Below are 17,854 nucleotides of genomic sequence, written 5' to 3'. Positions count from 1 at the left end.
AAGTATAGATAAGATACAACATAAAAGGAAAGTGGCCTACTAAGTCAAACAATGCATAACCGACTACACTAGTCGACTGGCGCTATAACTATGCCAGCTGTAAATAGGTGTAACGACCTGAATATAATAAGTAATGAGTCAGTGGCCATGTGAGATGCATAATGACCACCGACGTGCTAGGTGTAGACGTGTGGACCCATCTAACCAAGCAGTCCATCATCAATGTCCGCATGTGTTGAGCTTGTCATCTCAACATCTCTTCTGCAGTTGGAGGATCACTCACCTCCGGCTCCTTTTCTTCACCTGAAACAAACTCGTAGAGGCCTTTTCCAATAAGGAAGTTCGTGACACACAACTTCCATGAAGGGTAGTTGTTCTTGTCGAGCTTCTTCATGATGGGGCTTCCACTATTCTCTGTCATTATCACAAAATTAATACCAAATAGCAAGCAAATCTTCTGCAACCCTCGACTTATAGTGCACAGCAATACACCAGATAGCCTTTTTCACTGTCTGCTCAATAGTACATGCAATCTGCAACCATTTTGCAGATAAACCTTGTGTTTACTCACTGGTAAACACCTTTGAACTTACAGATCTGAAATCTATAACCTACGCACCCACTTTCGGTCAATATAGTCGACGTCACAGTGTACCCTGAAATTGATGTCCGGAATCTTGCGGCTCTAAAATGGGGCCTGAAATGGCCTCAGATGCCCAAAATAACTGCGGGCAGAATACACAACGCTCTTCGCGCACACCAAATTTCACTACAATCTGAGATTTTTGCTCGACCCTGCTTTCGGTGCCTCCATAGGCACTATCCAAGAGACAGAGTGGAAGAATGGGAGAGCTTTTTATCCATGGCTTGCTTGCTCAAACCTTGCTTCTTCTCCTTCGCTTCAACCTTCTGCAGAATACACAGTGCTCTCTCAATGGTGCGGCTCTGATACCATGTCAAGAATCGCATGGTGGGGGGACTTGCTCAAGATGCTGCGCCAAACACACACAGAATGCATAAGGAGAAGCTCACTCAAGAGACAAGAAGAGAGATGGAGGCCAAAAACGTTTTCTTGCTGGTTTCTTCTTCTTCTTCCACACTCTTTACAATGTACACAAAGTATAGATAAGATACAACATAAAGGAAAGTGGCCTACTAAGTCAAACAATGCATAACCGACTATACTAGTCGGCTGGCGCTATAACTATGCGAGTTTGTAAATAGGTGTAACAACTTGAATATAATAAGTAATGAGTCCGTAGTCATGTGTGAGTCATAATAGCCACCGACGTGCTAAGTGTAGACGTGTGGATCCATCTAACAAGGCGGTCCATTATCAATGTCCACATGTGTTGAGCTTGTCATCTCAACAACATCCCCCCATCACACGATTCTAGACATGGTATCAAAGCCACACCACTGAGAGAGGCTGATTTAAAAGACTGAAGTGAAGGAGAAGAAGCAAGGTTCGAGCAAGCAAGCAACAGGTAAGAAGCTCTCCCATTCTTTCACACTCTCTCTTGGATAGTGCCTGTGGAGGCACCGGTAGCAGGGTCGAGCAAAAATCTTATACTACTATGAAATTTGGTGTGCAATTATTTTGGGCGTCTAAGGCTGTTTTAGGCCCTGTTTTAGAGCTACAAGGTTTCGGACAACAGTTTCAGGGTACACTGTGATTTCGACTGTATTGACCGAAAGTGGGTGCACAGGTCATAGATTGCGAATCTATAATTTTTGAGGTATTTGCAGGAAGCAAATATAAGTTTTATCTGCAAACAGATTGCAAATTACATGTACTATTGAGCAATCAATGAATAAGGTTGCTTGGTGTATTGTTGTACACGTGTTGTGAAAGATTGAAGAAGACTAGCTTGTTGTGTTGTATCCTTGTTTGTGATAATGGCAAAGAGCAGTGGAAATCCCATTATTGAGAAGCTTGACAAGAACAACTACCTTTCATGGAAGATTCGTGTGACGAACTTCCTCATTGGAAAGGGTCTTTATGAGTTTGTTTCATGTCAAGAAAAGGAGCCAGAGCTGGGTATCCCTCCGACTGCAAATGAGTTAAAAGCATGGAAAGAGTGGAATACAAAAGACAAAAATGTGATGTACTGGCTATCTGCAGCCATTGATAATACTATGCTGAGACATATCACGAATGCAAAAACTTCACTTGTAGCTTGGACAATTTTTGAGAGCATCTTTTCAGTAAATAAAAATGCACAAAAGATTCAACTCAAGCAAGAGTTGAATGACTTGAAGAAAGAGAAAATGTATATCAATGAGTATGTGTTGAAGGTGAGAAGCATTGCAGATGCTTTAGCAACGATTGATGCAATGCCGGATGATGATGATTTGGTTTCATCCACTCTGAGTGGCCTTAACAATAAGAAGGCATAGACATCATTTGTTACTTCAGCATATGTATGGAAGCCATTTCTAGATTTTGATGAGCTGATCTCTCTCATGATTACTGAAGAGATCAATATGCAGGGTGATTTTTCTGAAAGAAATGGTGAACAGGTCCAAGAATTTTATTCTAGTTCAGGAAGGGGACGTGGTAGATCCTCTTTGAGAGGCCCTGGTATGGGACATGCTAGCGATAACCAGCAAAACAGGTTCAATCAACAATTTGGTGAAATGCATGTTTCTGGAGGCAGAGGAAACTTTAGAGGCAGGGGGAGTTCTAGAGGAAGAGGTGGATGGCAAAACAGAGGCTCTAGAAATTCTGCTATTGTTTGCCATTATTGTGGCAAAACATGACATATTGCAGTCAAATGTTATGCTAAGAAGGATGATATTTGTAGTGGTAAATTGTAGCAAGGAAACTATGCATCGTCTTCATGACAGAATGAAGACAAAAATGAGCGTCTATTTATTATGCAACATATGATGAATGCAGTTACAAGAAAGGGGACACATGATGATGTATGGTACGTCGATTCGGGTGCATCTAATCATATGACGAGTCATGTTGAATGGTTTGGAGAGATGCAGGACTTACAAAACTCAGGTTATGTGCAAACAGGTGATGATTCATGTCACCCTATTTCACACATTGAAAAGGTTCCCTTGTCCTTGTATGATGGCCAGTCAAAGAGTCCGATAGATGTATTACATGTGCCATCAATTACAAAGAATCTAGTGTCTGTTGGCCAAATGGTAGAGTAGGGGTTGCATATCCGATTCAATGCAAAAGGTTGTTTTGTAGAAGACTTTAATGATAAGTATAAGGTGGTCGCAAAAGAAAGTAGAGTTGGCCGAATGTTCACTTTAGATACTAGAATTCCTATAATGGATACTGCTATGTATGCTAAAGGAAAAAGAGTAGTTGCAAATATTGAAAAATGGCATAAACGTATTGGACATGCAAATATGCAAAGGCTGAAATTAATGCAATCCAGAGGATTGGTTACAGGGTTGGCTTCTTTTAGAGTTGCAGAATTGCATAAAGTCTGTGAAGCATGTTAGTTTGGTAAGCAGGCAAGACAACCCTTCTCTCATGATAGAGAAGTGAGTAGAAAAATACTTGATGTAGTGCATATAGATGTTTGGGGGCCTACACAGAATGTATCTCTCTTGGTGGCAGCAAATACTTTGTCACATTTATTGATGACTATTCAAGGAAGTTATGGGTATACTTCATGAAGGAAAAGAGTGATGTGTTTGAGCACTTCAAATCTTTTAAGGAAGCTATTGAAATAGAAACATGCTTAAACATGAAGTGCTTGAGATCAATTGAGGGGGAGAGTACCTCTCGAATGAGTTCAGTGGCTTCTTGAGGACTCATGGGATAAAGAGGAAATTTACTTGCAAGTATATCCCACATCAAAATGGTGTTGGAGAAAGAAAAAACAGGCATATTGCAGAAGTTGCATGGGCATTAATGGCTAAAAAGAGTATGTCCAAACATTTTTGGTCTGAGGAGGCTATCCATACTACTATCTACATTATGAATAGAACTCCCACAGCTGTAGTTCATGGAATGACTCCTGAAGAATGCTTTATTGGCAAGAAGCCTGATGTATTGCACTTGAAAGTATTTGGATGTGTTGCATACGTTCATGTGCCAGATGAGCTACCAAAGAAGATTGATCCAAAGGTAGAAAAATGTGTTTTTATTGGATACTCTTTAGAGTAGAAAGGGTATCGTTGTTATAACCCTGTCACAGGTGAGTTGAGAGTGAGGAAGGATGTTATCTTTGATGAGATGGGAAGTTGGTATACACCTGCTGGTGATGTTTTGGATGATGATAATGATCAGGACAACTATGTGCAAAAATATAAACAAGAATCATGGAGTCTTAATGGACCAGAAATATCATCCGGTACTACACCTATAGTGAGCCCTTGGTCTGGGAGACTAAGGAGTAGCCCCACATCTTCAGGTGGATCTATAATTGTTGCAGGGAAGAACAAAGGAAATAAGAAAGTGCTGGATGGTAATGATGCATCTATGACTCATTTGGGATTTAATGGAGATTCTAGTGGTTCAGAGAGTTTGGATGATGAGCTTGGCATTCCTTCAGCCAGGACACCATGTGTACAAACAGCTCACAGTAATGTAAAGGCTCCATTGAGTGATCCGGTGGTACGCAGATCTAGCAGGGTTACCCTGTTAAAAGATTTGGTTTTGAAGGTTATGCAGCTCACCATTATGCTTATATGGTGAAACTAGTTGAGGATGTTGAACCCACTTGTTTTGAGGATGCTGTTGGTCATGCTCATTGGGATGCAATAATGGATGAGGAGATGGTTGCATTAGAAGCCAATAGGACTTGGGATTTGGTACCCTTACCTAAGGGTAAGAAAGCTATTGGCTGTAAGTGGATTTACAAAGTCAAGCATAATGCAGATGGTTTAGTTAGCAGGTATAAGGCTAGGCTAGTTGCAAAAGGCTATGCTCAAACATATGGCATAGATTATGAAGAGACATTCAGTCCAGTTGCAAGGATGGCAACTGTTAGGTGTGTGATTGCCTTGGCATCAGCCAAAGGTTGGAGTTTTTAGCAAATTGATGTTAAGAATGCCTTCTTGCATGGTGAATAGCAAGAAGAAGTGTATATGGAGCAGCTAGTAGGTTATGAGAATTTAGAGCATTACACATATGTGTGCAGATTAAAGAAGGTGCTCTATGGGCTGAAGTAAGCACCAAAAGCATGGTCTGACAAGATTGGAGAGTATCTTGTCAATATTTGATTTTGTATTTTTGATGTTGATCACTCACTTTATGTGCGAAAGGGAGATGCACTTTTGGTCATCATAGTCATCTATATGGATGACTTGATTATTACAAGTGACAGTCACAATGGGATTGCTTAAGTTAAGAAGAAGTTTGAGATGAAAGATTTGGGTGAGCTCTGATACTTTCTTGGTATTGAGGTGATCAGATGTGATGATGGTATATGGCTGTCCCAACAAAGGCAGTATGGCTTGGATATGTCATCCAAGTATGGTATGACATCATGTAAGCCTCGTTCAGTACCATTGGAGCAAAATGTGAAGTTGAGTGTTGACATTGGGGATGAGATAGAAGACCCTACAATGTTCAGGAGGATAGTAGGGAGTTTGATTTACATGACTATCACAAGGCCAGACTTGAGCTATGTGATTGGCCTTGTCAGTTAGTTTATACAGATGCTTAGAATGCCGCATTTGGATGCAGTTAGACGTATATTGAGGTATGTGATGTCCACTTTACATTATGGACTTTTTTATAAGATAGGTAAGGACGTACATGTCTTTGGATACATAGATGCAGATTGGGCTAGTAGCATGTCAGATAGAAGATCTACAAGTGGATTCATGTTTTCCCTTGGTAGTGCAGCAATTACATGGAGCAGCAAAAAGTAACCTACAGTTGCTTTATCGAGTACAGAGGCTGAGTATAGAGGTGCTGCTATGGTAGCATGGGAGGTGGTATGACTGCAAAAGTTATTAGATGATTTGAATGTGCAAGGAGATGGTCCAGTTGTCATTCATTGTGACAACATAAGCAGCATACAGCTATCTAGGAATCCAATGTTCCATGCTAGGACAAAACACATTGAGGTGCACTATCACTTTGTGAGAGAAAAGGTACGTGCAGGAGAGATTGACTTGGTATATGTCAGCACACAAGATCAAATAGCTGACATTTTCACAAAGGCATTGGGTGCAGAGAAGCTTCAAAAGTTCCAAAGCTTACTTAGATTTGCAAAGATAGAATTGAGCTTGAGGGGGAGTGTTGAGATGGCAAGCTCAACACGTGCAGACATTAATGATGGACCGCCTAGCTAGATGAGTCTGCACATCTACACTTAGCACATTGGTGGTCATTATGATACTCACATGGCCACTGACTTATCACTTATTATAGTTAGTTTGTTACACCTACCTATAGCTGGCAAAGATATAACATTAGTCAATTAGTGTAGTCGGTTATGCACTGTTTGACTTAGAAGCCCACTTTCCTTTATGTTGTATCTTATCTATACTTTGTGTATATTGTATAGTGTGTGGAAGAAGAAGAAAAATCAGCAAGAAAATGTTTTGGCCTCCATCTCTCTTCTTGTGTTCTTGAGTGAGCTTCCTCTTGTGTATACAGTGTGTGTTTAGCGCAGTAGCTCAAACAAAGTCTCCCACCATGCGATTCTTGACATAATTTCCAAAATAGGATATCATTATTTCTTTCTTTTTTAGGATTGAATATCAGTTACATTCACGTAGAAGAAAGTAGGTCAATTGCTATTTATGTCCAGAAACCTATATTGTGAAAATGGCAGATCTAGAAAACCATGGATACAGTAATCTCGATACTTGTGGCATCCTTGGATTATAATCTTGTCGGCTAGGATTACCTTCAGTACCTTATCATAGACATAAGAATCTGGACGTATCTGCCAACCAGTGATAATCATAAGTGGGTTCCTTTTTAGACGGACAAGAGATAAAGGCCTCAATTACTTTTAAATTTTTCATCCATTCAAGGCATTTCAGATTAGTCTGCATGTTGAAGAATCGATCGGCCTTAATATAACAGTAACATTCATCCCATAACCATCTTCTTTTATGATTCAGAGGGAATGGATCGTATAGGCGATCAATTATCCTCATCATTTCTCTTCTCCACTCATCATATGTGGAGTTCAGCAAAAATATATACATTGCTCCAAAAACAAGGAACTAGACCCAAGCTTCATTATTACTTATAATAGTTGGTCTTAACAATTAGCAAGCTCATTATTACTTAGAACAGTTGGTCTTAAAAACCATAGATATTTTTAATTTCAATTATGTTATGATAACACGTGTCATGTGCCTACCTAACAATTCTTGGCAGCATGTTTTAGTGGTTCATTGGGGAACTATCCTAGACGGCTTTCCCTAACACTTGTGAGAATGCAGGGGGTCTATTGTATAGGTTTCCCAGAGTCCACCCCAAAACAGAAGGTACCAGCCATCCCCACGAGGATCAACATGCGAGCTTGGGATCCTAATTTGACAATTGAGGTCATCAGCTAGCTCCATTGGAGGTGTCCCACAAGGGCTTCTCATCCAAATGGAGTGATCGTAATTACCCTTAGTTCATGGAGTGCAATACTTTTTTCCAGTAATTGGTTAGGATTTAGGGAACCTTAACGGAGTTTTGGCACAGTCGCCACACCTTTCCCCTAAGATAATTTTTTACCAAGGTTTTAAAACCTGACCCTAGGTAAGTCAACGCTCAGCTCTACCTAATTTTTCCTAATTAGCGTCTCATTCAATCTCTTGAGAGAAGCTCCCAGCTTACCAGGACAACCCATCCATAGGATGGATCTGTCAAGGATCTCGCCAACCCGCTTTTCACAAATGGTTTTCTTTAGTTTTCTAATTACCTATCACATTAAGTTATGGCACATAAAAGCAGCTTCTTAATTAACCCATTATCGTAGGTTCCTTCTCATAATTTATGGCACAATACAAATATAAAGAAAATAATATTTTGGTAAAATATATTTATTATTATTTCACAAAGTTATTTAAAATGATTTTTCCCTTCTACTTATGTAGAAGATAAACCTCTGTTCACACCAGAAAATCCCTTTTGTATGCGTAGAATAAAAGAAACCCTCTGAGATTTCCATCCCTGTACTAGTACCGAGGACTCCAAGATCCCATCCTGATTCATGTGAGAGTCAGGCAGTTCCTAGGAGCGATCGAGAGATTTACGGCTAGAGCCCCTTAGCACTTCTTCCTTCTCCTACCTAACGGATTTTGCACTGAAGCGACCTCTCATCGTCGAGCGGCTAGTCCAAAGCTCCTCACCGTGGCACAAAACAATCCCCCTTGGAGTAGGGTTCCGCGTCTAGTCGTGGGGGAGGCATAGCGCAATCAAATCTAATTGTTGCAAGCACAATCAATATTTCATGTGCAACCATCAATGTGTGCACAAATAAAAAAGAAACAATAGCAAGTGTTTTTAGCGTAGGAAGCAGCCCCACCCAAATACAAGGTTTCTCTTTTAAGGTTCCACCTTATTCTTAGGGTTTCGCTTCCTACTTACAACTCTTTTTTGAGATCCACAATTTATTTTATGAATCTGATTAATTATGAGACGTCTATTTTATCATTATGAAAATTTTATTATTTTTTCCCTAAAATATAAAATGGGCATTTATGCTTGTGGTAGGCAATTCATGCGTTGCCTTGCTCTAACCCACACTTAGCAGGATTTCAAATGCTTTTCCAAGTCTATTTAGACTTTAGAATTTGTATCGACAAATTCTTATCAATGTCCAATAAGTCCTACAGACTTCCGATATTTGTTTAATTTCTTGTTACTGATAGTTTCAAGGTTGTCAAGTATTTTATAGTTGTTTTCACTTAAATATTCTTGATATTTTAGGTTGGATTTTCTTGCTAGTTCATATGTGGGTCAACTCATGATATTGGCGCTCTTGCTAACATGATCATTAATATTAACATTGCATGTGTTTTTAGCAAGAAAATAATTTTTATTTTATTCTACTTATATTTTATGATGTCCGATGCAAGACTTTCAACGTTATCTAAAAATATCAATTTTCATTTAGCTATATCCTAAGTGTAATGTTGATTATTTTTTTGACTTTTTTTATTCCAAGCAATGCAAAAATCATAAGTGAAATTTTTCTTTCATCTTCCAAACATCGAATTATATTTCCACGCACCTAATTTATGCATGTCTAGTATATATTTTCCTATGCAATTTTTTGTTGATTTAATGCATTGATTATTTCATGATATTATCTAAATGATTTTCTATAAAATATTATAAAATTCATATGCATTTATTTATCATTAGAAAAATGAAATAGAGATAGTCACTTTTAGGAAAAAATTATAAAATATTTCCTTCCCTAACAAACGGCAAATGCCTCCTAGCTAGAAAAGACCCATTAACAAGTGGCCTTGCAACACAAAGAAATCCACACACTAAAAGAAAAGCTAAGGGCCAAGGAAGACGACGAAGAACAATGACAAAAAAAACTGGAGGAAGAGAACCATGAGCTGGTCACAATGCAAAGGGAATACAAGCTCCTGGTTCTACAGTAAGCGGAGCTCGAAGCCCATGTGAGAAAGCTTCAAGAGGGCATGGAAGAGCTCGCCGTGTTGGAAGCAAAGAGAGCACAAGAACGGGAAGAATGGAAAAAAGAGAGAGAAGAAGTAGAACGTGGAACACAATGACAAAGGGAAGAACGAGCAACACTAGAGCAGAAGATCATGCGGCTAACAAAAGAAAAATAGGCCCTTGTACAAAAATGGAAAAGGCAAGAGCCGATGATAGTGGCACTGTCACAAAGGCAAAGAGAGGGCCTAGAAGAAATGAAAAAGAAGGCAAGGGAATGGGAAGCCAAGAGCGAGAATCAAATGAAGGATCTAGCAAGCCGCTTGGCCCTTGCAAAGGAAGGCCAAATATTAGCAGAAGGCAGGGCAGTCACCGGTCAAGCTAGCCTCAAAATCCAACAACGTGCCTTCCTCAGCACAATCTTAGACGTCACACTCTCTGAGGAGGAGGAGGCAGTTGATGTGCTTAAAAGGAAACTAGAAATAGCCTAGAAGGCGATCAAAAAAGAGCTATGCTCCTAGGTCCAAGATGCAAGCCTTGACTGGATCAATCAAGATTAGCAAGAGAAACGGTAAGGAGCAGGCTTGACATCGGAGGAGATTGATGCCTTGGAACTTTAGGAATGAAAAATTGAGGAGTCAAGGGTAGGGTCAAGTTATGAAGGAAAGCAACAAGATGAGGAGTGGATCCCACCACCCCCCTCACCACAACCAGAGCCCCCTCAAGAATAAGATGCCACTGTGGAAAGGAAGGCAAAATAAAAAAAGAAGAGGGCCAGAATGTTAGATCAAGCATGCAAAAGAGCTCAAGCACAACCACTTGTAGTTCCACAGCTGCCCATCCCACTAGAAAGGGACTACTTACCCATGAAATAGAATACAGAGCTATCGGTGTGGGAGCAGTGGGAAAATCGTCACTAACCCTTTGACTTCACCTTTTGATATCTAGCGGGTTTGAGAAAATTTGAGCAAAGTACTATCCAACAAAGCAATAACTGAGGTAATCACCATGGGAAAAAGGCTTGGTGAAAGATGGCTCACCAAAAGAGAAAAATCCAACAGCTTAGGGGAAAGAGTCCCCAGATTACTAGGAAAACAAGGTTGAGGAGGTACCCCACATGGTGAAAGGCTACGAATCCCAACCTAAGTGGAGGAGAAGAGTCTGGAACGGCAACATGGACGCATGAATGTTGTTTTCTGGCTCCCTATCCTTCAAATGGAATGACTTGACCTATCTACCATATCCTCAAAGGGTGGGAGTAGATTTTGATCCGGACATCCATGGCCGATACAACTTCCTGAGGATCTACAATGTCAATGCCACAAAACCAAAGGAGGCACTCGCCTTCTCATAACAAGATGTATGGGACTCCATGGCCCATTTCCTAATGGAATTCTCCTCTTGCCCAAACCCTGCCTTTGTAACAACATGTAACTATATTAGATTACTTAGGAATCTCCTCAAGCAAACCCCCGCACTGGCAGAGTACCATCTTCCGCCACTCTTTTTTAACATTGATGCGGGAATAGATGGGTATGCCATGACTCCGCTAATGTTGTGCGCTGCCTTACTCCCATCCTTTTGCATGGCCCTTCTTGAGGACATGAACGATAGCCAATTTACCAAATGTAGCCATCCATTCTTGTCCACCACATCTCTCCATGTTAGAATAGGCCAAAAAGGGTATATGCTAAGCATGCACTTCCTTAACAAATCATTAAAGCCCCCAACTTCCCCATCCCATGCCCACAAACCCAAAAAATGAATTTGTCATCTTGTACTACTTCTCCAAATTCAAGAAACTGTTTATTCAAAAAAAAACAAAACAAAACAAAAAAATGGAAGCTGCACATCGATCACCATCACTGCACCTAGGGGTTCTCAAGTTAGGTGCGCCCGGTGGCCCCAGTCGGCCGCCTCTGTTCCTAATCCCCTATCCTCATTTTGATCCCCCACTTCCCACTTAGGGTACATCAAGGACAAGACACATTTAGGGAGGTAACACTTCCCTATAGTTAGACCTATCGCCCTAAGCTCCATTCCACTAGCAAGTGCATAATGCACCCCCTCACAATGGCACACACCCACAAGTAATGAATCTTTATTTTCTTTCTAGGTACAATCAAAGGCCCCCCCACCAACTTCAGTGACCCCATCATCCATGCAATGTGCTCCCCATCTTATGAAACATCTTACCATGCCGACCTAACAAACCAAGGGGCGGATGCAACAACCCTAATCAAAAAGTGAATGCAGAAGCTCATTTTGAATAGTGCATAAAAAGGTCACCACAGAGGGCCAGGTAATAGATCCATCCAACACAATATTCAATTTCAATGCCAGATCTACCCATCAGCCTCTCTCCATGAGCAGGGCCTTTCAGGTCCATAAATCCCTCCAAGACAAGGGATCATCTCCAACGCAAGGGCCTTTCAGTTCCAAAAATCCCTCCAATAGGTCCATAAATCCCTCCAAGTCAAGGGATCGTCTCTAACTCAAGGGCCTCACTGTTCCATAAATCCCACCAACACACATTTTTCAACTCAACTTGTACACAAACTCAAAGAGCTACTTGGCTACTCCAGCAATAGAGTCTGTCTCATCTCCCAAAAAGTGCCATGGGACTGGCACTCAACTAGGAGGGGGGTAATGTTAACCCTCAAACGGACAAGCTAACAAGGTTGAAAATCTAGAAAATCTAAAGAAGAAGACAAGGCTAAGGAAAAAGTGAAATGGAAGACGAAGGCACACCAAAGAAGAATCTGGAAACACAAGAAATGAAAAATAGTCCCAAATCAAGGAGAAAGACACACAAGAAAAAGCACAAGTCAATACTTTTGTAAAAGCACGCAAGGTGCACTGGGATTTATTTTAAGAGTGACGGGCTCTCACCCATGAAAATTGTAAAGGTAGATGAGCGATGGAAAGTGTTAAAATATTGAGAATGCATGCTATGGAGGATCACTGATGAGCAAATAGAAAATCATAATGAGACACAAGCATTGACAAAGAAGAACAATTAATATTATCCAACCATAGTGCAAGTACAACTGAATGATAATGACTGATGGAATGAGTGTGGGATGAGTGCCTTTTATAGGCTTATAGTAGGTGGTATTGGTAGGTGGAAAAAAGTGGAAAGGGACCATGGTAATCACCAACCATGATTTTAATAAACCATGCATACATGACCTAGTCTAAGGCTTTATTTGCAGCCTGTTTCTTTGCCTTGTTTGTTCCAAACAAAGAGGCTATGGTGGATGTAATTGCACATTTCTCAACACCCCTCCTCAATCACAACCAAAAAAGACACTGAGTATACAAAGGCTATCATGAGTAGAACCTTGCTAAGTGTCGACATGGAAAAACCAACCATACAAAGCTAGAGGCTATTACAAGGCCTCACTAAGTGTGTAGAGGCTGTAGTGTGTAGAGGTTACATGAGGAGTAAAGGAGCTTACGGTGGGAACATTAGACAAGTCCACATTTTGAACTTAAAAATTTCTATCAGAAAATGAGCTACAAAAGAGGGACTGGTGAGTCCTATCCTTTTGTTCTTACGGTTCTTCTTCTCCTTCTTCTTCAATGTTGTCCTCATCTTCTTTGACTATAGCAAGATATGCTCTTTGAGACCTTTTCTTAGCATAGTCAAATTTCTCAATATGCCCGGTTTTCTTACCGCTCTTCTTCCCTTTCATATAGAGGAGTTGTTTGCCTCCTCTTGGGATGCTTGTTTCTCCCTTGTTCTCGATCTTCTTTTCCTCTTCTAGGAGAGAGGCTTTGATGTCCACAAGTTTCAGGTTTTGTATGTTGATTAATCTAGTAGACACATTATCAAACTCAGGTGGAAGACTCTTGAGAAGCACTTCAATGCAAATGTCTTTATCCATCTTCAAGTTGATTCCTACAAGTTGTGTCAACAAGCTTTCCATATAATTCAAATGAGTTGCAAGTGAGGTATTACTTTGCATGTCAAGTCTAAAAAATTCAATTAGTAAGCCATATTTGGAGGATTTTGAATGAGCTCCAAAAAGGATTTCTAATCAATCCCATGTTGCGTGAGAGGTTTCACAATCATCAACATGATGAATGTAGCTGTCATCAAGTTCGAGTTTGATAGTAGCTTGAGCCTTATCATCATTTTTATCCCATATGATTGAAAGTGCAGCTTCCCTTGGTTTCTTCTCTTGACCACTTGTGATTGACCACAAGCCTTTCTTCACTAGGATCACTTTGATCCTAGTTTTCCATGTATGGAATCTGACACCATTGAATCGAGATGTTGGTGAATCCTTTCCCATATTGAGATTGCAAGATCAGTAGCAAATCAACTCCAAACAATTCAAATTTCAATTGAGCACAAGTGCCAAGAAGCACTAGGTGATTAGTATCAAGGGATACTAGGTGATTTGGTAACTATTATGCCCTTGAACTTGGAAACTTCAAGATCTTGCAAGTCCAATTCTTCCCCTCCTTGGTTTGATGCTAGAGTTGCAAAAAAAAGTGAGAGTAGTCCAGCAAAATTGTTGAATTTGAATGTGTCAAAGGACACAAGAGGATTAGTAATAATCAACACTAGTATTAAGAGATACAATGTAGTTGGCACTTGATGTTGAATATTCTTCTTGCCGATTCAAAGTGGTAACTTAGTTGGGAAATCAGTGTTGTAGTAGATCAGAGAGTCACTGACATTACTGAGCCAAAGGAAGTAGGAAAATGAAGAAAAATTTGAGCTTTGAGATTAATGGCTATGGATTCTACATTAGGATTTCTAGGGGCAGTCTGGTTTTTTAGCTCTTGTGAACTGAATAGTTGATCATTTTCAAAACTTTTCTATAGAAATGAAGCTTAAGTGAAAGGCTATCAAAGCCCTATGATGCTCATTACCAGCGCAGTGTATGCTGGAAAACTGAGCAATACGAACGACAGAGACACAGATTTGACCAGTGACTAAGTAAAGGTGCAATGTTGGATAGTAAAACCACCAATGTCGGTTTTTGAAGTGATGGGCAGGAGTGCCTTGAGTCAAGGAAGAGTTCTTCAAGAGAATGCAAGGGCTGATAATGCCAGGAAAGAGAGAATCGAGTCCTCCAATGAAGGTGGGTGGCTATAGAGGTAGGTGAGAGATTCATGAAAAAGTGAAGGGAGATAGAAATTCAAACTGGAATGACCCAATCAGTGGCCTAATGTCTCATTAACTTGAAACCCACTCTGATACCATGTTAAAATATTGAGAATGCATGCTATGGAGAGTCACTGATGAGCAAATAGACAATCATAATGAGGCAGAAGCATTGACGAAGAAGAACAATTAATATTATCCAAGTATAGTGCAAGTACAACTGAATGATAATGACTGATGGAATGAGTGTGGGATGAGTGCCTTTTATAGGCTTATAGTAGGTGGTATTGGTAGGTGGAAAAAAGTGGAAAGGGACCATGGTAATCACCAACCATGATTTTAATAAACCATGCATACATGACCTAGTCTAAGGCTTTATTTGTAGCCTATTTCTTTGCCTTGTTTGTTCCAAATAAAGAGGCTATGGTGGATGTAATTGCACATTTCTCAACAGAAATGAAGCTAGGAAGATAGGAGGACAATGGGAAAAAGGGTCTAGGCCACAGCAATCGACCATGTAAAAAAGGGGATAAGGGGATGATCGCCCAAAAGGGATTTAGGGTTTTGTATATAAAATTGAAAAGTTAATGAGAAGCTCATTCTTGTGTGTGGCCAAAAGTAGCTCTCTTCTTTTTCTTCTTGTTCTTGTTCTTGCTTGCTTGAGCTTTTGCTTGAGAGAGGGAGTGTGAGAGTGTGAGGGAGTGAGTGTGTGAGGGTGAGGGACCATGGTGGAGAAGCTCTCTATCTTCTCCTCTCTTCTTCTCTTCTCTTCTATTCTCTTCTCTTGCTCGCGACAATGGAGCTTGGAGTGTGGATCTTGCTTGAAGCTTGCACTTGGATCGTGGAGCCACTAGAGTGGTTGGGAGAGGAGGCAACTCAATTAGGCATGGAGGTAAGCTCACTACACCCGTAGAGATGGATAGCATGTTGGTTATGTGAGACATAGCCATTAGTGCTCAGCTTGGAATGCTTGGGTCCATGGATCTTGGCAGTTGAGCTTGTGCTCGCCTCTATAGTCATGAGTGTATCCTAAGAATCTTTTTGGGAATGACAACTGGTAATCTTCATAGCCATTGAATCATAAATGCACAAAGAGAACCAATGTAGTACTTTCGTAGATCTTTTCGACCACTGTCCCGGTGAGCTCTTCACTAATTCTGTGTTGGATTCCATTCAAGTAACTCAGGTTTAGCTTTAGTCCCCATGCATAAATCCCAATATCCTTTGGCAATCACAAAATTCTACATCATGAACTTCAATAGTGCAAAGTTCTTGTTATCAAGCTTATCATCAACAATTTGGGTGATGCTATCAGTGCCCTGAGCATTTGCCATATTCCAGTAGACTGTTTTTAATCAATGCATGACTCCTCGCAAACCAAGATGTCTTACCAACCAAATTTATCCTTCAACTTTATGAAAATTTTTTGCAACAAAATCCTTGCTAAAATCACAGTATTTTAGCCCACAAACATGTTAGATACATCCACAGTCAAGTGGCACAACATGTAGGGACATCAACCAGCTCATAAAGCATGTAATTGTTGCATACCCTATGTACACTCAATCTTACTGACATTAGAGAAACATATATTCTGAAATCAATAAAACCAATAAATGACCAACAGTATTTTCTGATTCAAAATAGAGATATTTATGTTTCAAACATGTCCCAAAACATCCTAGACATTTTCCACTATATGCAAGAGTCCATACATGACCTTTCAGGCACACTGTAGTACATGTACAGCAAGTACAAATGCCAAATATCTTCTTAGCTAATAACAGTTAGCAAATATAGAGTCAAAATAAGGAGAAACCAAGATCAAAAGCTTCTCTAATGATAGCATACATATGCCAACACACGTAGAGACCAAGACATGATCATACCGACATTCATACATGCCCTGTCTTCAAGAACCAATGCCATATAACACCTATATTGTTCATGTATAGCCAATAATCATGTCAATGCAATTGATTTTTAACTCTTAAAGTCAGCATTTGATGCTCTTTTCAATTCATACAACATTCAACATACATATGCCCATAATCAGGGTCCACATATACTATCCGTCATAGATTGATTCAAGAAGTAATAGATGCTTGCTGTCCACAATTCAGGATAGATTTCTAGTTTGGTAAAACCTTACAAATCTGAGCATTTGACACTCCAGAACCATGCTCAAATCCATGAGAATAAGGGCATATACATTGTTAGGATGAAAGCCACTAGTGTCTTGGAATCACCTGCTATTTATTGTAGTAAACAGCCATTCTGCACATCTCTATGCTAAATATCTCAAAATCTATGAAGAATTTGAAAAAAAAAATTGTAAAGTTGTAGACCACATCAAAATGATCAAGATGTATGGGTCGTTTCTCCAAAATCCATTTCTATAGCAAGATATGTGTTTTGCAAAAAAAACTGTAGGCATAGTCTCCTTTGATGAAGTTTTTCACATGCGAGACAATAGAATTGAAGAGAAGAGAAGAGAAGAGAGGAGAAGATGGAGAGCTTCTCCACCATGGCCCCTCAACCTCACACACTCACTTCCTCACTCCCTCTCTCGAGCACGAGCACAAGTAAGAGCAAGAAGAAGAAGAAGAAGAAATAGAAAAAGAGAGCTAGTTTTGGCCATACACAAGAATGAGCTTCTTCATTCACTTTTTGTCTTTCTATACATGCCCTAGTCCTTCTTGGGTGCCCATCCCTTTTTAACATGACCGACTATTTTAGCTTGGGTCCTCTTTCCTTATTTCTTCCTATTTACATATTTCCTTCACCCATGCCCACCTACATTTGCAAATTGCACAAGAGGGAGCTTGGCGCTCTTTTACAAAATGAATTTGGTAGATTATTTGGTGCACTTATTATTGTGTGCTTTCTTTACATTTGAGGCTTTTCCTACATTTTTTAAAGCTTACCTTTCTCTTCCATTTTCTCGCTTTGGGGTTATTTTCCATTTTTTATTTCTTGGGGCTTTCCGTCTTGAACTTGTGAAGGTGGTGTAACATTATCCCCCTCCTAGCTAGATGACAGTCCCATGTAACTTGTTGGTGAGGGCTTGGGTGGTGGAAGGTTTACCATGTGGATTGATGATGGGTTGTTGGGGAGGTTGGCTGTGGAGAAGAAGTAGAAAAAATATGGATGAGATAATGCAA

Source organism: Lygodium microphyllum, chromosome 9 (assembly GCF_053477565.2).
Source record: "Lygodium microphyllum isolate KBCC chromosome 9, Lygodium_microphyllum_v1.1.10, whole genome shotgun sequence".
Taxonomy (NCBI): domain Eukaryota; kingdom Viridiplantae; phylum Streptophyta; class Polypodiopsida; order Schizaeales; family Lygodiaceae; genus Lygodium; species Lygodium microphyllum.
This window is presented reverse-complemented; position numbering follows the sequence as displayed.